Genomic DNA, 22,226 nt, shown 5'->3' on the forward strand with positions numbered 1-22,226 from the left:
CGGAGAATGCGATCGCTCCGCTCTTGGCGCGCGAGCATCTGCAAGCAAGCAAAACGCGGATAATTACAATAAGCACGACAGTCATACATAACACAAGCAAACGAGCCATACCTTTCGGGCGTCGCCGATCCCGTTCTGGAAGTGCTCGAGGTCGCTCGTCGTCAGCAGGCCTTTGAAATCCCGCAAGGAGGTCTCAAGGATCCCTCGGGAGCACTGGTCTCTCAACTCTGCCGCCTCCGCTAGGAGCATGGAGTCCAGGCTGTCTGGCACTGTCGATGTGTGAGCGCGTTTGTGCCCGGACGGTGACCCGAGAGAAGCCGACGATGATGGTCATTTGTTGGAGGAGATCTTTTCATTCCTCGCCCGCGATGGCGACCCCCCGCGACGGGCCTCGGCTGGAGGGCGAGCCACGGTCGTAGCATCGTCGGTGGGCGTTGCTCCCGGCATTTGGGTGCGCGGTCGGTGACGTCGAGCCATGGCACCTGCAGAGAAGAAAAGCGCGTTTGTCAGTTAAAACGTAATGGTAAGCGTAAATAATGGAAAAAACAACAATAACGCGACGACGCATGCTCTATCAGTACCCCCCGCGTCGGGTGGGGGGGGCAGACGAACCCCCCGCCTCGGATTCCGGGCCAGTCTCCACTCCAGGTCCGGAACATGAGGAGTCTTCGTCAGCAGGCACGAACCATCCGGTGGTTGCCATAAGATCCGGGGACTCGAAAAGCGATCCTTGCCGCCTCGAGTCGGGAACCGCTCCGATCACGAGCGCAAGTTCGGAGCTCTCGATGCCATAGTCGGCCGGGAATTCAGCAACGGGGCCAAAGGTGAGAGGTGCCGTCCCGAAGGCAGATTCGGACGCCCACACCCAAGGATATCGGTGTTTCGAGGTCAGCTTGGTGAGGATGGTGAATCGCTTCCGGTGCTGGACCTTGTAGAAGCCGGGTTTCCCGGGAACATCGAAGACGGCCACGAGATTCCTGATGTCGTCGGCCGTCACGGCTCGACCCTTCGCTCGGTGCAGCATCATGTGGCAGGCCGCCACCATACGGTAGAAGGATGGGGACATCTGGGCCGCATGAACACCGAGCCGAGCTAGAAGATCCTGGATCACGGGCTGAAAAGGCAGTCGTAGCCCTCCCCGAAGGCTCGCCTCGTGAACGGCGGCGTACCCCTTCCGAGGGCGAGTCGGCAGATCGTCGGGCAACGGTCGCAAAAGCGATACGGCCGACGGGATGTGGAACCGCTTCCTCAAACCACTAAAGCTGGCAATCGAGAGCGAACTCGGGAAATCGATGCCAGAACAGTCAAAGCTATCTCGAATCGCCGTTTCCCCGAGGGGAAACGACGAGGTTCGTTCTTCTTCCCGCGCAGTCGAGCTTGTCGGGGTGACCGATAGGACGCGACGACCCGACGTCTCGCCCGAACCCTCGTGGTGCCCGCTACGGTAGCTCGCTCGGGCTGTGGTATGCGCACTCGGCCCACTGGGGCCCGTTTCCCGGTTGTTGACCACGAGAGGCGGCTCCGTCGGTGCGTCCGGCCCGTTCGTGAGCCCATGGTGCGTGTCGAGCGATGGGATGGCCGTGTGGCCCCCGTGGGCTGCGTCCGGCCCAAGCTCGTGGTTCGGCCCAAGGTCCTGTGAGGGGTCAAGCTCTCTCTCACCTAGGCCCGGCCCAATGGGTCCTAGGGTTTGAGCATGCTCCAAGCTCTCCCCACCTAGGCCCGGCCCAATGGGCCCTAGGGTTTGGGAAGGGTCCAAGCCGGCCGCCCCCTCTCCTCCAGCAATGGATGGCCGGCGCGCCCCACCTCCGGCGTCGGCTCCTCCGCCCGTGACGCCGGCCGTCGCCGGCGGCGTCTCCTCGTCGCGCGCGCGCCCCGGCCTGGTTGGGGCTGGTCCACCCGGGCCACCATGGTCTCCGGCCACCTGCAACACGGCCCCGCCCGCGTGGGAAAAGCCTTCCACGAAGCCGACCCGGCCAGGCGCGGCCTCTCCAGCGCCGGCGTCGCCTCCACCAGCCCGAGCGGCGTGCCCCTCGCCTGGGTTCGTCGCGCGCGCCTCCACCGGCGCCCCCCCGGGGTTGGGTTCGCCACGGACGGCGCCGACACAGCCGGCCGAGGCCTCCCCGGCAGCAACGCGGCCTCGCTCGACCCCGCCTGCGCTGTCCCCAGCCGCGTCGACCCCGCCGGCGCTGTCCCCGGCCGACCCGGCCTCGTCTGCGCGCTCGTCCACCTCGGCCCGCTCGGCCGACCCAGCCACGCCACAGCGCGACCCAGCCCCGGCAGCGTGCGCCCCGGCTGCTCCCTCGCTCGCCTCAGCCACACCAGCGCTCGCCTCGGCCTCGCCGGCGTCGCCCTCGGCCGCTAGGTGTTCTCCCTCGCCCGCCAACCAAGCATCCACCGTGGGGAGGTCTTGGCCGTCCAGATTCATTGTCGTTCGATCTAGGAAAACCAAACCTAGAGTGGGGAGAGAGTTGTGGTCGACCGGGGGCGGTGAAATTCGATCTAGAAGATCGTCCAAAGTCTCGTAAGGGTCGTCAAAGAGGAACAAGACGAAGTCCTCGGGGGGCCCACTGGCCGACGTATGGTTGGGGGACCCCATGGGCGCGAATAACGACAAACACGTCAGCAAAAACATTAAAATAATACCTAAGGTGAGCGGGCTTACCGATTGTTGACGAGACGGTTCGGCGAGACGACTGAAGACGGAGCTGCTTGAGTTTACCACACGGGCTACGCCCGGTGCCAAACTCGGGGGGCTAATGTTATCGGCCCGACGAGGTCCGACGGCTCGATCGACATTTCGGGCGGCCGAGCAGGCTCACTCGGCCATTGGCCGAGTGAAACCCTACTTCCAGCCCACACTCGGCCGGCCCATCAACTCACTCGGCCAATGGCCGAGTGAGCCTTCTCTCGGTCCAAGCCCATCACTCGGCCAATGGCCGAGTGAACTTCTCCATATGTTCACTCGGCCAATGGCCGGACGAGGCCCACCATACTCACTCGGCCCATGGCCGAATGAAGCCTCAGACGTCCCAGCGTGATCGCCCGGCCAAGGGCCGAATGAAGTCTCCAGCCGGCCCACCATGCTCGCTCGGCCGATGGCCGGGTGAGGCCCCGGGCGGCCCAGCACGCTCGGTCGGCCGAAGGCCGAATGAAGACCCCTGCCGGCCCAACAGCTCACTCGGCCAACAGCCGAGTGAGTCTTCTCTCGGCCCAGACTCTTCGCTCGGCAATCACTCGGCCGGTGGCCGAGTCAAGCTCACCCGGCGCCCATTCCTTCACTCGGCCATTGGCCGAGTGAATCTCCCTCGGCGACCATCATCTCACTCGGCCATCGGCCGGCCCAACCTCACTCGGCCGATGGCCGACTCAGCCTCACTCGGCCAAGGGACCCTCAACACGTCTCTTGGTCGCCTATAAATAGAGGAGTCCATTCTCTAGTCCAGGTAATCCGAAATTTGAGTACTGAAACGCTGCCGAACTCATAACTCGCTCGTTTCTCTCAACTCTCGACCCCTAAACACTAAACCCTCTGTCAACCACCTCAATCCTACTAATGTTGAGCGTCGGAGAGGTAAACAGAGGCAACCCCTCTGTTTCCCCTTTGTAGTTCACACCTCTTCGCTTGTGTTTTAGGTGCCTGGACGAGATAGACATTACAGACAGCTAAGGGACGACTTGAGATATCAAGTCCGACACGCTCGAGCCGGAGTGAGACCACTCGGTCCGGCCTTGGGTCTAACCATTTCCGGTTCCTAAATCGTTGTCCGAAAAACTGCGACAACAAACGAGTCTTGAAGTCGCAGAGCTAAACTCTAGGTCAAGTGAGGACCTAGGTGCCAAAGCAAAAAATCGAAAATAAACTAGAGAGAGAGAGAGAGGATTTCGGCCAAAGTTCTAGAGAGAGAGTCTGTCAAATCTCTTAAACTTGGATGATTTTAAATGTGAGGAAATGAAGCTCCTATTTATAGGAGAGGTCTCACCTTCAATAAGGTAGTTTCCTCCTCTATAGAATATCACATATTCATGAGCCAATTTCCTCTTTTCCCTCTTGAGACACTCGGCCAAACAAGGGCTTCTAGAAGCCTTGATTTGTTTCCAATTTTGTTCATGTCTTGCCTTTTCTCTCAACATGGCCGATTCCCTACAAGCATGTGTGGGAAATTTGTTTCCTCTTTTTCTTTTGGCAAGTATCTAAATACATTTATGCACAAAATAAACTATCCTATTTCTCTATAGGGTAGGCGCCCAACATGTCTCTAGAAGGAGCTTCTAGAAGCTTTTTCATTTATTCATGAGAACATGAAAAAGGCCCATTAAGAATTTTCAATAAAACTCTTATGAAATTAAATTAATTCACGAGGCCCAAGGATCAAGTCATGGCCGAGTGACATTAAGACAACAAATGAACTTGTCAAAAAATTTATTGACATTCATTACATCCTTTGTCTCAAAAGACAAAAATACCCTTTTGACTATTTTCGTTCTCGTTTTGACTTAGCTTCCAGTTTAACTATTCCTATCGATGTGATTCGTGACAGTGACCTCATGGACCCAAATGAACAAAGCTTGAGCTAAACACTTGGACTCAAAAGTTCACAAACCTTTTCCAAGTTTAGCTTAATGCCAACTGACTCCACTAAAGAGCTGACACTGAAAATCTCTCGGTTCAAATGAATTTATTTTCTACTCAAGAATTCGACCTAATTATGATGAGCGGATCCACTGAATATTATCTATGTTTACCCTTCATGAATGTCATCAGCTAGTCGGGATTTACTAAATTACCATTTTACCCTTCTAGCTGTTATTTCCTCAACTCCTTTGTCGCTTGTGAATAAGTTAGAAACAATGTATTGACGAGGAGCTAACAAGTCACATTGTTTCATCCAAAAGAGTCAGGACTCAATTTGGACACTGGCCAGTTCATTTATTCACACTCCAAGGAACAAAGCATGAGGTGACATGCATTGCATTTCAGCAATCTTGTACATGAATTCCATATCTATGAGAACTTCACAAAGTTACTCATGACATACTCACAACTTAGTACTTCACCAATAGGCCCTGTTCGGAATCACATAGTGAGTCCGAACTCTGACTTTCTCAAATGAGAATACTAAGGTGTGAAATGACATGTCTCATTTCAGGATTAAGGTAAGCATGATGCAATTCATACGTAGTGACTTCGAGACATAAGAGGTTAAATGGTTTGTTCTTATCTTGTCTCTAGAAGTGCACTGGTCAATTCAGTACCTTCGGAAGATACCTAGAAGAATTATAGAGTCTCCAACTCTCAATGCCTCATAACCAGACATCATAGATTCTTCTAACAATCATACTGAGGTCAATAGTCCTTTGACCCTAAGATTGCGAATATATCGTTTTAAGCAAACTACGAAGAGTTTGTTCATGCAAATCTACATTTGTCTCTTCGTAAGTTGTTTAGTTTGTTTATGGACTAAAAGACTAAGGTTTTATCATAAAGCTTCAAACAAAGAAAGAATGGATGAACGTTTCAACTTTATTAATGAATGAATAGGCAATTACAAGCAAGAGTCTTCATGAGACTTTATTACATCAAATGTACAAAATAAAGATTACAACGCTTCTTGTGGGCACCATTGACAACAAACTCCCACTTGACTCAAAGAAGATGTGTGTAGTCTTTCATGCCTAATCCCTCCCGATGTTGGTCGAAGACCTTGTTCGCTAGGGCCTTGGTGAATGGATCTGCGAGGTTTTCCACCGTTGAGATCTTCTTCACTTCCACGTCTCCGCGCTGCACGATCTCTCGAATCAAATGGTATTTCCTCTCAATATGCTTAGAGCGCTTATGGCTTCTAGGTTCCTTTGAGTTAGCGACAGCCCCACTATTATCACAATAAAGGGTCATGGGCTCGTCGACGTTTGGAACAACTTCCAAATACTTAAGGAATTTTCTAAGCCATACAACCTCTTTGGATGCTTCACAAGCAGCCACATATTCTGCTTCCATTGTGGAGTCAGCAATGCAAGATTGCTTAATACTTCTCCACACAACAGCTCCACCATTAAGGATGAACACAGATCCCGAAGTGGATTTCCTGGAATCCTTATCCGCTTGAAAATCGGAGTCCGTATATCCCGACATAATCAGGTCAGTACCTGAGTATGTAAGCATCAAGTTCCTAGTTCTTCGAAGATACTTAAGAACATGCTTAACAGCGATCCAGTGCTCGGGTCCAGGGTTCGATTGGAAACGGCTAACTCTGCCAATGGCGAAACATATATTAGGTCTAGTGCAAAGCATGGCATACATGAGGCTTCCTAGGGCAGAGGCGTAAGGAATTTTCCTCATGTCTTCAATCTCTTCTGCAGTCTTGGGAGACTGGTCCTTAGAGAGTGAAACTCCATGCCTAAAGGGTGTTTGGCCCTTCTTGGAGTCTTGCATCGAGAAGCGATCCATTATCTTATCAATATAAGATGCTTGAGAGAGCGACAGGGTCCGGTTTTTCCTATCTCGAAAGATTTGGATCCCCAGAATGTACGCGGCTTCTCCTAGATCCTTCATATCGAATTGCTTTGCCAGCCAGACCTTAAGGTCAGATAACTTACCCACGTCATTACCAATGAGTAGTATATCATCGACATATAGTACCAGAAACACAACTTTACCTTTGTGTATTAACTTGTAAACACAAGGCTCATGTATTGACTGTTCGAAGCCAAAGCTCTTTACAGTTTCATCGAATCTAATATTCCATGACCTAGATGCTTGCTTTAGTCCATAAATGGATTTAAGCAACTCACAAACCTTGGTCTCTTGACCTTTATCCAGGAAACCGTCTGGTTGAGCCATGTAAATGCGCTCGTCAAGATTGCCATTCAGAAAGGCTGTCTTGACATCCATTTGCCAGATCTCATAGTCGAGAGCTGCAGCTATGGATAGGAGTATGCGGATGGATTTCAGCATCGCGACTGGCGAGAAGGTTTCTTCATAGTCAATCCCTTCTTGTTGGGTGTAACCCTTCGCCACAAGTCGTGCTTTGAACGTCTCAACGTTCCCATCAGGACCCCTTTTCTTCTTGTATATCCACTTACACCCTACAGGTTTAATCCCTTCAGGAAGGTCTACAAGTTTCCAGACATTGTTGACATACATCGAGTGCATTTCAACTTTTATGGCGTCAAGCCAAAGGTTTGATTCAGATCAAGCCATCGCTTGGCTATAGGAAACAGGGTCATCCATGTCGGAGACGGCTACAAGAGAGTCTCCATAAGACATGTACCTGTCAGGCTTTTGAGTAGCCCTCCCACTACGTCTAAGTACTACTTGACGTGATTCTGATGAGTTAGGTTGTGTTTCAGTTGGGGTAAGAACAGTTCTTACAGATGAGGTAGAAGCTTCCTCACCCAACTTTCCTTCAAGCACAATTTTGCTTCTAGGCTTTGCATCTTTCATAAAGTCCTCCTCAAGGAAACGAGCATTCGTGCTAACGAAAGTCTTATCGTCCTCGGGACTATAGAAAGTAAAACCTTTGGTTTCCTTTGGATATTCCACAAACAGGCACAATTCTGACCTACTAGCCAACTTGCTAGTCTTTTGCCTCAGCACGTGTGCAGGGCAACCCCAAATTCTAATGCGGCCAAGACTAGCAAGTTGGCTAGTAGGTCAGAATTGTGCCTGTTTGTGGGATATCCAAAGGAAACCAAAGGTTTTACTTTCTATAGTCTCGAGGACGATAAGACTTTCGTTAGCACGAATGCCCGTTTCCTTGAGGAGGACTTTATGAAAGATGCAAAACCTAGAAGCAAAATTGTGCTTGAAGAAAAGTTGGGTGAGGAAGCTTCTACCTCATCTGTAAGAACTGTTCTTACCCCAACTGAAACACAACCTAACTCATCAGAATCTGGTCAAGTAGTACTTAGACGTAGTGGGAGAGCTACTCAAAAGCCTGACAGGTACATGTCTTATGGAGACTCTCTTGTAGCCGTCTCTGACATGGATGATCATGTTTCCTATAGCCAAGCGATGGCTTGTTCTGAATCAAACCTTTGGCTTGACGCCATGAAAGTTGAAATGCACTCGATGTATGTCAACAATGTCTGGAAACTTGTTGACCTTCCTGAAGGAATTAAACCCGTAGGGTGTAAGTGGATATACAAGAAGAAAAAGGGTCCTGATGGGAACGTCGAGACGTTCAAAGCACGACTTGTGGCGAAGGGTTATACCCAACAAGAAGGGATTGACTATGAAGAAACCTTCTCGCCAGTCGCGATGCTTAAATCCATCCGCATACTCTTATCCATAGCTGCAGCTCTCGACTATGAGATCTGGCAAATGGATGTCAAGACAGCCTTTCTGAATGGCAATCTTGACGAGCGCATTTACATGGCTCAACCAGACGGTTTCGTGGAAGAAGGTCAAGAGACCAAGGTTTGTGAGTTGCTTAAGTCCATTTATGGATTAAAGCAAGCATCTAGGTCATGGAATATTAGATTCGATGAAACTGTAAAGAGCTTTGGCTTTGAACAGTCAATAGATGAGCCTTGTGTTTACAAGTTAATACACGAAGGTAAAGTTGTGTTTCTGGTACTATATACTACTCATTGGTAATGACGTGGGTAAGTTATCTGAGGTTAAGCTCTGGCTGGCAAAGCAATTCGATATGAAGGATCTAGGAAAAGCAGCGTACATTCTGGGGATCCAAATCTTTCGAGATAGGAAAAACCGGACCCTGTCGCTCTCTCAAGCATCTTATATTGATAAGGTGATGGATCGCTTCTCGATGCAAGACTCCAAGAAGGGCCAAACACCCTTTTGGCATGGAGTTTCACTCTCTAAGGACCAGTCTCCCAAGACTGCACAAGAGATTGAAGACATGAGGAAAATTCCTTACGCCTCTGCCGTAGGAAGCCTCATGTATGCTATGCTTTGCACAAGACCCGATATATGTTTCGCCGTTGGCGTAGTTAGCCGTTTCCAATCAAACCCTGGACCCGAGCACTGGATTGCTGTTAAGCATGTTCTTAAGTATCTTCGAAGAACTAGGAACTTGATGCTTACATACTCAGGTACTGACCTGACTATGACGGGATATACCGACTTCGATTTTCAAGCAGATAAGGATTCCAGGAAATCCACTTCGCGATCTGTGTTCATCCTTAATAGTGGAGTTGTTGTGTGAAGGAGTATTAAGCAATCTTGCATTGCTAACTCCACAATGGAAGCAGAATATGTGGCTGCTTGTGAAGCATCCAAAGAGGCTGTATGGCTTAGAAAATTCCTTAAGTATTTGGAAGTTGTTCCAAACGTCGACGAGCCCATGACCCTTTATTGTGATAATAGTGGGGCTGTCGCTAACTTAAAGGAACCTCGAAGCCATAAGCGCTCAAAGCATATTGAGAGGAAATACCATTTGATTCGAGAGATCGTGCAGCGCGGAGACGTGGAAGTGAAGAAGATCTCAACGGTGGACAACCTAGCAGATCCATTCACAAAGGCCCTAGTGAACAAGGTATGCGACCAACATCGAGAGGGATTAGGCATGAAGGACTACACACATCTTCTTTGAGTCAAGTAGGAGTTTGTTGTCAATGGTGCCCACAAGAAGAGTTGTAGTCTTTATTTTATACATTTGATGTAATAAAGTCTCGTGAAGACTCTTGCTTGTAATTGTTTATTCATTAATAAAAAGTTGAAACGTTCATTCATTCTTCCGTGTCTGTTTGAAGCTTTATGATAAAACATTAGTCTTTAGTCCATAAACAAACTAAACAACTTACGAAAAGACAAATGTAGATTTGCATGAACAAACTCTTCGTAGTTTGGTTAAAACGATATATTCGCAATCTAAGGGTCAAAGGACTATTGACCTCAGTATGATTGTTAGAAGAATCTATGATGTCTGGTTATGAGGCATTGAGAGTTGGAGACTCTATAGTTCTTCTAGCTATCTTCCGAAGGTACTGAATTGACCAGTGCACTTCTAGAGACAAGATAAGAACAAACCATTTAACCTGTTATGTCTCGAAGTCACTACGTATCACTTGCATCGTGCTTACCTTAATCTTGAAATGAGACATGTCATTTCACACCTTAGTATTCTCATTGGAGAAAGTCAGAGTTTGGACTCACTATGTGATTCCGAACAAGGCCTATTGGTGAAGTACTAAATTGTGAGAATGTCATGAGTAACTTTGTGAAGTTCTCATAGATATGGAATTCATGTACAAGATTGCTGAAATGCAATGTATATCACCTCATGCTTTATTCCTTGGAGTGTGTTGTCGCTGTTTTTCAGACAACGATTTGGGAGTTGCAGGCGGTTAGACCCTAGGCCGGGCCAAGTGGTCTCGCCTCGACTCGAGCTTGTCGTACTCGGTGTCCCGAGTCTTCCCTTAGTTGTCAATGGTGTTTGAGCTCGTCCAAACACCTCCGAATGAGGAATCTGGAGGGTGAATGGGTGTGTGACCGCGCCAAAGGTTGGCTGCCTACGTACCCTTTAGTCGGGATCAGGTCATGACGTAGTTCAGGGGTGTGTGGTCGCTATGTGAGTGGATTCTTGGAGGTCGAGCTCGCCTGGGGGTCGAGCTCGCCTCGAGGTCGGTCCAGCCCGGAGGTCTAGCTCGCCTGGAGGTCGAGCCTGGCTGGAGGTCGAGCCTGCCTGGGGGTCGAGCTCGCCTGGGGGTTGAGCTCGTCTGGAGGTCAAGCCTGCCTGGAGGCCGAGATCGCTTGGAGGTCGAGCTCGCCTGGGGGTCGAGCTCGCCTGGGGTCGAGCTCGCCTTGAGGCCAAGCTTTCCTAGATGCCGAGATCGCTTGGAGGCCGAGCTCGCCTGAGAGGTCGAGCCTGGGGTCGAGCTCGTCTGGAGGTCGAGTTAGCCTGGGGGTCGAGCTCGCGCTGGGGGTCGAGCTCGCCTGGAGACCAAGTTCGCTTGGAGGCCGAGCTCGCCTGGGGGGTCGAGGTCGCCTGGGAGGTCGAGGTCGCCTGGGGTCGAGCTCGTCTGGAGGTCGAGCTCGTCTGGGGGTCGAGCTCGCCTGGAGGCCAAGATCGCTTGGAGGCCGAGCTCGCCTGGGGTCGAGCTCGTCTGGAGGTCGAGCTCGCCTGGGGGTCGAGCTCGCCTGGGGGCCAAGATCGCTTGGAGGCCGAGCTTGCCAGGGAGGTCGAGCTCGTCTGGGGTCGAGCTCGCCTTGAGGCCAAGCTTGCCTGGATGCCGAAATCGCTTGGAGACCGAGCTCGCCTGGGGATGTTGTCGCTGTTTTTCAGACAACGATTTGGGAGTCGCAGGCGGTTAAACCCGAGGCCGAGCTAAGTGGTCTTGCCTCGACTCGAGCGTGTCGGACTCGGTGTCCCGAGTCTTCCCTTAGCTGTCAATGGTGTATGAGCTCGTCCAAACACCTCCGAATGAGGAATCTGGAGGGTGAATGGGGGTGTGACGGCGCCAAAGGTTGGCTGCCTACGTACCCTTTAGTCGGGATCAGGTCATGACGTAGTTCAGGTGTGTGTGTTCGCTATGTGAGTGGATTCTTTGAGGTCGAGCTCGCCTGGGGATCGAGCTCGCCTGGAGGTCGGTTCTGCCCGGAGGTCTAGCTCGCCTCGAGGTCAAGCCTGGCTGGAGGTCGAGCCTGCCTGGGGGTCGAGCTCGCCTGGGGGTTGAGCTCGTCTGGAGGTCGAGCCTGCCTGGAGGCCGAGATCGCTTGGAGGTCGAGCTCGTCTGGGGGTCGACCTCGCTTGGGGTCGAGCTCGCGTTGAGGCCAAGCCTGCCTGAATGCCGAGATCGCTTGGAGGCCAAGCTCGCCTGGGGTCGAGCTCATCTGGAGATCGAGCTCGCCTGGGGGTCGAGCTCACACTAGGGGTCGAGCTCGCTTGGAGGCCAAGATCGCCTGGAGGCCGAGATCGCTTGGAGGTCGAGCTCGCCTGGGGGTCGAGCTCGCGTGGGGTCGAGCTCACCTTGAGGCCAAGCTTGCCTGGATGCCGAGATCGTTTGGAGGCCGAGCTCGCCTGAGAGGTCGAGTTCGCCTGGGGTCGAGCTCATCTGGAGGTCGAGCTCCTTTGGGGGTCGAGTTCGCGCTAGGGGTCGAGATCACCTGGAGGCCAAGATCGATTGGAGGCCGAGGTCGCCTGGGGGGTCGAGGTCGCCTGGGGGGTCGAGGTCGCCTGGGGTCGAGCTCGTCTGGAGGTCGAGCTCATCTGGGGGTCGAGCTCGCTTGGAGGCCAAGATCGCTTGGAGGCCGAGCTCGCCTGGGGTCGAGCTCGTCTAGAGGTCGAGCTAGCCTGGGGGTCGAGCTCGCCTGGGGGTCGAGCTTGCCTGGAGGCCAAGATCGCTTGGAGGCCGAGCTCGCCTGGGAGGTCAAGCTCGTCTGGGGTCGAGCTCGCCTGGGGGTCGAGCTCGCCTGGGGGTCGAGCTTGCCTGGAGGCCAAGATCGCTTGGAGGCCGAGCACGCCTGGGAGGTCAAGCTCATCTGGGGTCGAGCTCGCCTGGAGGCCAAGATCGCTTGGAGGCCAAGCTCACCTGGGGGGTGGCTTGTCGACTCGTTGGACCGGTACTCGACTCGAGGAGTGAACTCAACTCGAGGAGAAACGTAGAGTCGGCACGAGGGTAGCTTGTCGACCCGTGGGCTCGGTACTCGTCTCGAGGAGTGAACTCAACTCGAGGAGTTGCGTGAAGTCTCTCTTTGGGACCTCCGGCCTAACCATCGGCCCCTTGAGACTTTTCATTCCCCCTGACGAGTCGGGCGCTCGGTCGGGGTCGTGGTGGAAAGCTTCCGTAGATAAAGCTTTGGAGTCGATCTTCGTCGTATTGAAGGTTTTCGGCCGAGGAAAAGAGTTGCCGGTGGAGAGCCCGTGGTTGTTCTCGGGACCCCCTCCTTCTAGCGCCAAAATTTTGACGCTGTTTTTCGGACAACGATTTGGGAGTCGCAGGCGGTTAGACCCGAGGCCGGTAAAAGTGGTCTCGCCTCGACTCGAGCGTGTCGGACTCGGTGTCCCGAGTCTTCCCTTAGCTGTCAATGGTGTTTGAGCTCGTCCAAACACCTCCGAATGAGGAATCTGGAGGGTGAATGGGGGTGTGACCGCGCCAAAGGTTGGCTGCCTACGTACCCTTTAGTCGGGATCAGGTCATGACGTAGTTCAGGGGTGTGTGTTCGCTATGTGAGTGGATTCTTGGAGGTCGAGCTCGCCTGGAGGTCGGTCCTGCCCGGAGGTCTAGCTCGCCTGGAGGTCGAGCCTGGCTGGAGGTCGAGCCTGCCTGGGGGTCGAGCTCGCCTGGGGGTCGAGCTCGTCTGGAGGTCGAGCCTGCCTGGAGGCCGAGATCGCTTGGAGGTCGAGCTCGCCTGGGGGTCGACCTCGCCTGGGGTCGACCTCGCCTTGAGGCCAAGCCTGCCTGAATGCCGAGATCGCTTGGAGGCCGAGCTCGCCTGGGAGGTCGAGCTCGCCTGGGGTCGAGCTCGTTTGGAGGTCGAGCTCGCCTGGGGGTCGAGCTCGCGCTAGGGGTTGAGCTCGCCTGGAGGCAAAGATCGCTTGGAGGCGGAGATCGCATGGAGGTCGAGCTCGCCTGGGGGTCGAGCTCGCCTGGGGTCGAGCTCGCCTTGAGGCCAAGCCTGCCTGGATGCCGAGATCGCTTGGAGGCCGAGCTCGCCTGAGAGGTCGAGCTCGCCTGGGGTCGAGCTCGTCTGGAGGTCGACCTCGCCTGGGGGTCGAGCTCTCCTGGAGCCCAAGATCGCTTGGAGGACGAGCTCGCCTGGGTGGTCGAGGTCGCCTGGGGGGTCGAGGTCGCCTGGGGTCGAGCTCGTCTGGAGGTCGACCTCGTCTGGGGGTTGAGCTCGCCTGGAGGCCAAGTTCGCTTGGAGGCCGAGCTCGCCTGGGGTCGAGCTCGTCTGGAGGTCGAGTTCGCCTGGGGGTCGAGCTCGCCTAGGGGTCGAGCTCGCTTGGAGGCCAAGATCGCTTGGAGGCCAAGCTCGCCTGGGAGGTCGAGCTCGTCAGGGGTCGAGCTCGCCTTGAGGCCAAGCCTGCCTGGATGCCGAAATCGCTTGGAGGCTGAGCTCGCCTGGGGGGTCGAGGTCGCTTGGGGATGGTTTTCCAAACATTATTGAGAAGTACCCATGGGTCACGGGACCTGATGAAGGGTCATGGGACCCAATGGCACGGCGATAGCACGCCCTTCAACCCCCTTGGCCTTGTGACTTGTCTGACGGGGGTCGCGGGGCCCAACGATTGGTCATGGGACCTGGAGGATGGTCACGAAACGCATCCATGAGTCACGGGACCTAAGGGTTGGTCATGGGACCTGAGGAGTGGTCATGGGACCTGAGAGGTGGCGTTGGTCTTCGTGGCGGTTCACCGCCATGGGGCTTTATGGTGGTTCGCCGGCGCCAGACTTCGCATGGCTTGCCGATCCGAGGCTTCACGGGGCTCGCTGGCACGAGGTTTCGCCGTGGCTCGCGGGCACGAGGGCTTCGCGGGGCTCACCGGAGGTTCGCGGTGCTCGACGACGTTGTTCGGCAGTGGTTTAGCCGTCCTCGTCGTTAGATCTGGGAGTGGAGAAGAGCAGCCCCTTTCTCCCTCTGCTCTCTTTTCTTTTTTGAGGCGGCCGTCCCCTCCCTTAGCTAGGGTTTTAGTTTTTGTTTTATAGTCTATTTTATGGCCCATGAGGCCCATTTGTTTCTATGGGCTAGGGAAAATCTGACCCAACAGAGTGAATAAATGAACTGGCCAGTGTCCAAATTGAGTCTTGACTCTTTTGGATGAAACAATGTAACTTGTTAGCTCCTCGTCAATACATTGTTTCTAACTTATTCACAAGCGACAAATGAGTTGAGGAAATAATAGCTAGAAGGGTAAAATGGTAATTTTGTAAATCCCGACTAGCTGATGATATTCATTGTTACCGGTCCATCTCGACCCGGTAGAGCAGCGACGACCGCGATAGCGACCACCCCGGGACTGCCCCGACCCATGGCCGACCCAAGGCCGGCCTCCAGCTCCATGGCCGACCTCCGGCCTCATGAGCTCGGCCTCCAGCTCCATGGCCGACCTCCGGCCTCATGAGCTCGGCCTCCAGCTCCATGGCCGACCTCCGGCCTCATGAGCTCGGCCTCCAGCTCCATGGCCGACCTCCGACCTCGTGAGCCCGGCCTCCAGCTCCAATGGCCGAGTGAAATCCTCAGCCGGCCAGGCTGTTCACTCGGCCAATGGCCGAGTGAGCCCTCCAGCAGTTCACTCGGCCAATGGCCGAGTGAACCTTCCAGCAGTTCACTCAGCCATTGGCCGAGTGAACCATCCAGCAGTTCACTCGGTCATTGGCCGAGTGAACCTTCAACCGGCCATGCAGTTCACTTGGCCAATGGCTGAGTGAATCTCCAAAACAGTTCACTCGGCCATTGGCCGAGTGAACCTCAGCCGGCCCAAGCTTTTCACTCGGCCAATGGCCGAGTGAGCCTCACCACCATGTTCACTCGGCCATTGGCCGACCCAACCATTCAGGGGGTCAATGGCCGACTCAAGCATGCTCACTCGGTCAAGGGGTCTTCAAACCACCTCTTGGCCGCCTATAAATACAAGGGTCCCTCCCTTGACCCAGGTAATCCAATTTTGAGTCCCAAAACGCTGTCGAACTCGTACTTCACTCGTTTCGCTCATCTTTGGCCTCTCACCACCTCTAATACCTCTATACTCCACCTCAATCCTACTAATGTTGAGCGTCGGAGAGGTAAACAGAGGCACCCCCTCTGTTTTCCCTTCCTAGTTCACCTGTTCTTTACTCCTTTTCAGGTACTCTGACGAACTCAAGGGACATTCACAGCTAAGGGACGACTTGGGATACCAACTCCGACACGCTCGAGCCGAAGTGAGACCACTTGGTCTGGCCTTGGGTCTAACCACTTTGGGCTCCTAAATAGTTGTCCGAAAAATAGAGACAACATTCATGAAGGGTAAACACTGATAATATTCTGTGGATCCACTCATTACGATTAGGTTGAATTCTTGAATATAAATTAATTCATTTGAACCGAGAGATTTTTAGTGTCAACTCTTTAGTGGAGTCAGTTGACATTAAGCTAAACTTGGAAAAGGTTTGTGAACTTTTGAGTCCAAGTATTTAGCTCAAGCTTTGTTCATTTGGATCGATGAGGTCACTGTCACGAATCACATCGAGTAGGAATAGTTAAACTAGAAGCTAAGTCAAAACAACAACGAAAATAGTCAAAAGGGTATTTTTGTCTTTTGAGACATAGGATGAAATGAATGTCAATAAATTTTTTGACAAGGTCATTTGATGACTCAATAACACTCGGCCATGACTTGATCATTGGGCCTTGTGCATTAATTTCATTTCATAAGAATTTTATTGAAAATTCTTAATGGGCCTTTTTCATGTTGTCATGAATAAATGGAAAAGCTTCTAGAAGCCTTTTCTAGACTATATGGGCGCCCAACATACCCAAAGAAAGAGATAATATTTTGTGCATAAATGTATCATGATACTTGCCAAAAGAAAAAGAGGAAACAAATTTCCCACACATGCTTGTAGGAATTTCGGCCAAGTAGACAAAAGGCAAGGCAAGGAACAAAAAATGAAACAAATCCAAGCCTTCTAGAAGGCTGCCTTGGTCGAGTATCTCATAGAGGAAAGGAGGAAATTGGCTCATGAATATGTGATATTCTATAGAAGAGGAAACTACCTTATTGAAGGAGAGACCACTCTCCTATAAATAGGATCCTCATTCTTCACATTTCATTCATCCAAGTTTAAGAGATTTGAGAGACTCTCTCTCTAGAACTTGGCCGAACTCCTCTCTCTCTCTCTAGTTAATTTTCGGTTTTTGTTTTGGCACCTAGGTCCTCATGTGACCTAGTGTTTAGCTCTGCAACTTCAAGACTCGTTCTTAAGTCGTAGTGTTTAAAAGTGCCCACTCACTAATTCCTTTTCTCTCGAGTGATTTAGTGATAGAAACTTTCGTGGTTGCTCGAGTTGCCGAGGAAAGAAAGAGAGACGTGCTGCGAGGGAGACGAACGTTTTCAACCTTCCAAAGGCTCATCAACATTCAAGCTTCTAAACAGGTTAGTAAATTTATTATGCTCATATTAGTTTTATTTACATGTGTTTGCACTTTGTCTAGGTTAGTAAAAATTGTTTTACTTGAAAAAGAAAATTTTTAAAATTCCGCCGCTTAACGAAGTGTTAAACTTTTTCTTTAACCCTAGATCAATTCCAACAATCTATGACATTCTTCCCATCAGTCACAGATCCTAGGATTTCCATTTTATTCAGAAAACTAATGATCAGTATCATAAAGTCTCTAACATGAGTCCTAGCCTTCATTTGACAGTTCATAAACTGTCGGACTGCTTGTTGCCTTGCCTTTTGCCCTCCAAACATCTCAAGGAGATTGTAGAGCATGTCGGCGGCAGTCTCGATGTCACGATGTTGCTTTTTTAGCATATTGTTCGTAGACGCTAAGATATAGCACCTCACAATCTCATCGGATCGAAGCCAGGCCGCTAAGGCGTCATTGTCCTCTTGAGTCGAATCATCATTCGTCAGAGGAAGACATGGGGTGGTGAGTACCCATTTGTGCTTGTTAATGGTAAGGACAATGTCGAGGTTACATTTCGAATCGACGTAGTTTTTGTTTTCTAGTTTGTTCGAGGAAAGGATGATTGAGAGACGGTTGAGAGACATGTTGCTTAATTAAGTTGAAACAAGTTTATGATTAGTCTTTGGTTTAGGATTTAAGTTTGTTTAAGACTTGATAAAATCCAAAGGTGTTATAAACAAAACGATAATTTACTCCCTCATGAGAAGGCCGCAAAAAATCTCCATTTATAAGTAAATGACACATCATTAATGCTTAGCCAAGATGTCAATACATCAATTTTGACTAGCCACCTTTTAAATTGGTTTGATCACTCACATCCTTTCGCAGAGCGTCAAGGGAGGATTACTAGGGATTGAGCCTAAGTGTGCAACCAACCACTTAGTCCAAAAGGTCAACTTTAAAAAACAATCCCCCAAGGGGAGGCCTTGTCATCATTGTCTCCCTCTCGGATGTAGCTCATTAAGCAATGATCGAAGCAAAAACGCCTTGGAGTACTCCCATTTAAGAGAGGGTCGCAAGAGCGGCTCTTAGTCCCACGTTAATTGCTTCTTTCATTAGTGTTGGGGGTCACAAACAACAAATATAACCCTCCCACTTAATTTTTGGAGTTGGTACATCGACTCTTATAAGTTCGGAAACGGTTTCCTAGTTATAGAGCGATAGAGCGGACAACTAGAAAAGAATCCTAGATCTTCATGTCCAGAGCAGTGTTAGTGCATAAAGGCACAAGGGACATACTCGGATCTTTTCCTATTTTCTATTTCGGGAAAGTGCTTGAGGGAAGTGTGAACTTCAACTCACTCGAACACTTGAAAGTTTGAGATTACACATCTTTTTATTTTTCGGCTTGTCTACAAGGAGACCTCCCACTTAAATTTTCAAGAGCTTATAGATTTTGAACACATGTGATATAGATATAGTATTGAAATCATTTTGAAAACTTATTTGATTTTGATGACAAAATATTTTCAAGTTTGAAAACGAAAACTGTTTTTCAAGATTCAAACTAGTTTTGTAAAAATTCAATTTTCAATTAAACTTTCAAAAATCAAAACATTTTAATCTTTCACATCATGTTTATAATCTTATAAAAACATTTTTCTCAATAAAATTTTCTCATTAGAGTTCTATAATACATGGTAGTGGGGTTTGAAAATCCGGATTTCTAAAAAACTGGAGTTTCAGTACAGCGGCGCACCTCGGAGTAAAATCGCCATAACTGGCGGCTCCGATGTCTTTTTTGACCCAAAACCGCTTGCATTAGAAAGAGTACAGACAGACCTTTAATTTGATTCAAGCATCATTAAATATTGATTTCGGAGCAGAGAGTTATGCCACGTTTACTGCAGGTTTTACTCCAGCTCAAAGAAAAAGAAATAATTAAAGTTCGGTCTTTTAAGGTGCGAAAAAGAATTGAGTGTAACGGAACGTTTTATGAAGGTTTTAAAGCTTTTATTTTTGTTTTATTAGCAAGGTAATATGATGGCATAAAAGAAATAACAACAAGCATAAAACGATTCAAGTAAATAAAAGAAACTAGCAAGACAATATAACTAGTCACAAAACGATTCTCAAACCTTTAAAACACGTTTTTCAATTTAAAAAATTAAAAACTTTTAGAAGTGATTCTAATTTGTTTTAATAACATACCAAAATCATAGAAAAACAACATGATTTTAAAGGCAAGAGCAATAAATTATAAAAAAATCTAAGAAAACAATTCTAACTTGTCACAAAATTAGTAAACTTTCGAAAGCGATTTTCAAGCTCATAGTTTTAAATACATGTACAGGCATATCTTTGACCATAGCTCTGATACCATTTGTTGGAATTGATCTAGGGTTTAAGAAAAATTTTAACGCTTCGGTAAGCGGCGGAATTTTAAAAATTTTCTTTTAACAAGTAAAACAGTTTTTACTAACCTAGACAAAGAGCAAGCACATGTAAATAAAAACTAATATGCGCATAAAAGATTACTAACCTTTTAGAAGCTTGAACGTTGAGAAGCTTTGGGAAAAGGTTGCAACGTTCGTCTCCTATCGCAGCACGTCTCTCTTCCTTCCTCGGCAACTCGAGCAACCACGAAAGTTTCCATCACTAAGTCACTCAAGATAAAAAGTTATTAGTGAGTGGGCACTTTTAAACACTACGACTTAAGAACGAGTCTTGAAGTCACAGAGCTAAACACTAGGTCAAATGAGGACCTAGGTGCCAAAACAAAAACCGAAAATTAACTAGAGAGAGAGAGAAAGGAGTCGGCCAATAGGTCGAGAGAGAGAGTCTCTCAATCTCTAACTTGTGTGGGATGAATAGAATGAGAGGAATGAGGGTCGTATTTATAGGAGAAGGGCTGGCCTTGGAAAGAAGTAGTTTCCTCTTATTTTCCAAGCCTTTATGAGAAATCTTTTATTGCCCATTCCCATCCAAGTCACACGGCCAACATGTGCCTTTATGATGTTGGAATCGATCTAGGGTTTGAGAAAATAATTAACGCTTCGGTAAGCGGCGGAATTTTAAAAATTTTCTTTTACAAGTAAAACAGTTTTTACTAACCTAGACAAGTGCAAGTACATGTAATTAAAAACCAATATGAGCTAGAAGTTTACTAACCTTTCTTGAAGCTTGAACTTTGAAGAAGCTTGTGGAAAGTTTGCAACGCTCGTCTCCCCTCGCAGCACGTCTCTCTTTCTTTCCTCGGCACCTCGAGCAACCACGAAAGTTTCTATCACTAAATCACTCGAAAAGAAGGAATCAGTGAGTGGGCACTTTTAAACACTACGACTTAAGAACGAGTCTCGAAGTCGCAGAGCTAAACACTAGGTCGAGTGAGGACCTAGGTGCCAAAACAAGAAAAATCGAAAATAAACTAGAGAGAGAGAGAGAGGAGTTCGGCCACCACAAGGTCTAGAGAGAGAAGCTCTCAATCTCTAACTTATGTGGAATGAATAGAATGAGAGGAATGAGGGTCCTATTTATAGGAGAAGGGTTGGCCTTGGAAAGAAGTAGTTTCCTCTTATTTTCCAAGCCTTTATGAGCAATCTTTATTGCCCATTCCCATCCAAGTCACACGGCCAACATGTGCCTTAATGACACCTTGGATTTGTTTCCTCTTTTATTCCTTGCTCTCTCTAAGCTTGTTTGGCCGAAATCCCTTATGCCTCTTAGAGGAAATTTGTTTCCTCTTTGTCTTTTGGCAAGTATCTTCATACATTAATGCACAAAAGGAACTCTCTTTCTCTTGGGTATTTGGGCGCCTATGACCTTCTAGAAAGGCTTCTAGAATTTTCTTCACTTGTTCATGACAACATAAGAAAAGCCCATTAAGAATTTTCAATAAAACTATTATGAAATGAAATTAATTCACGAGGCCCAATGATCAAGTCATGGCCAAGTGACATTAAGTCATCAAATGAACTTGTCAAAAAATTTATTGACATTCATTTCATCCTTTGTCTCAAAAGACAAAAATACCCTTTTGACTATTTTCGTTCTCGTTTTGACTTAGCTTCCAGTTTAACTATTCCTATCGATGTGATTCGTGACAGTGACCTCATGGACCCAAATGAACAAAGCTTGAGCTAAACACTTGGACTCAAAAGTTCACAAACCTTTTCCATGTTTAGCTTAATGCCAACTGACTCCACTAAAGAGCTGACACTGAAAATCTCTCGGTTCAAATGAATTTATTTTCTACTCAAGAATTCAACCTAATTATGATGAGCGGATCCACTGAATATTATCTATGTTTACCCTTCATGAATGTCATCAGCTAGTCGGGATTTACTAAATTACCATTTTACCCTTCTAGCTGTTATTTCCTCAACTCCTTTGTCGCTTGTGAATAAGTTAGAAACAATGTATTGACGAGGAGCTAACAAGTCACATTGTTTCATCCAAAAGAGTCAGGACTCAATTTGGACACTGGCCAGTTCATTTATTCACACTCCAAGGAACAAAGCATGAGGTGACATACATTGCATGAATTACATAGTGAGTCCGAACTCTGACTTTCTCAAATGAGAATACGTAAGCTATGAAATGGCATGTCTCATTTCAGGATTAAGGTAAGCATGATGCAATACATACATAGTGACTTCGAGACATAAGAGGTTAAATGGTTTGTTCTTATCTTGTCTCTAGAAGTGCACTGATCCATTCAGTACCTTCGGAAGATACCTAGAAGAACTATAGAGTCTCCAACTCTCAATGCCTCATAACCAGACATCATAGACTCTTCTAACAACTGAGGTCAATAGTCCTTTGACCCTAAGATTGCGAATATATCGTTTTAAGCAAACTACGAAGAGTTTGTTCATGCAAATCTACATTTGTCTCTTCGTAAGTTGTTTAGTTTGTTTATGGACTAAAGACTAATGTTTTTTTTCTTTTCATAAAGCTTCAAACAGACACGGAAGAATGAATGAACGTTTCAACTTTTTATTAATGAATAAGCAATTACAAGCAAGAGTCTTCATGAGACTTTATTACATCAAATGTACAGTATAAAGAGTACAACTCTTCTTGTGGGCACCATTGACAACAATTTTATCTCCGGTTTTAAGACAATTTCAAATTTCAATAAGGCCAATGGCCTGGGAATGTAATTTTTGACTATTTCGACATGGTAATTAGATTACATTTCGCCTCG

Source organism: Urtica dioica, chromosome 1, assembly GCF_054948205.1.
Source record: "Urtica dioica subsp. dioica isolate 48M chromosome 1, U.dioica_male_clone48M_v1_H2, whole genome shotgun sequence".
NCBI classification, from domain to species: Eukaryota; Viridiplantae; Streptophyta; class Magnoliopsida; order Rosales; family Urticaceae; genus Urtica; species Urtica dioica.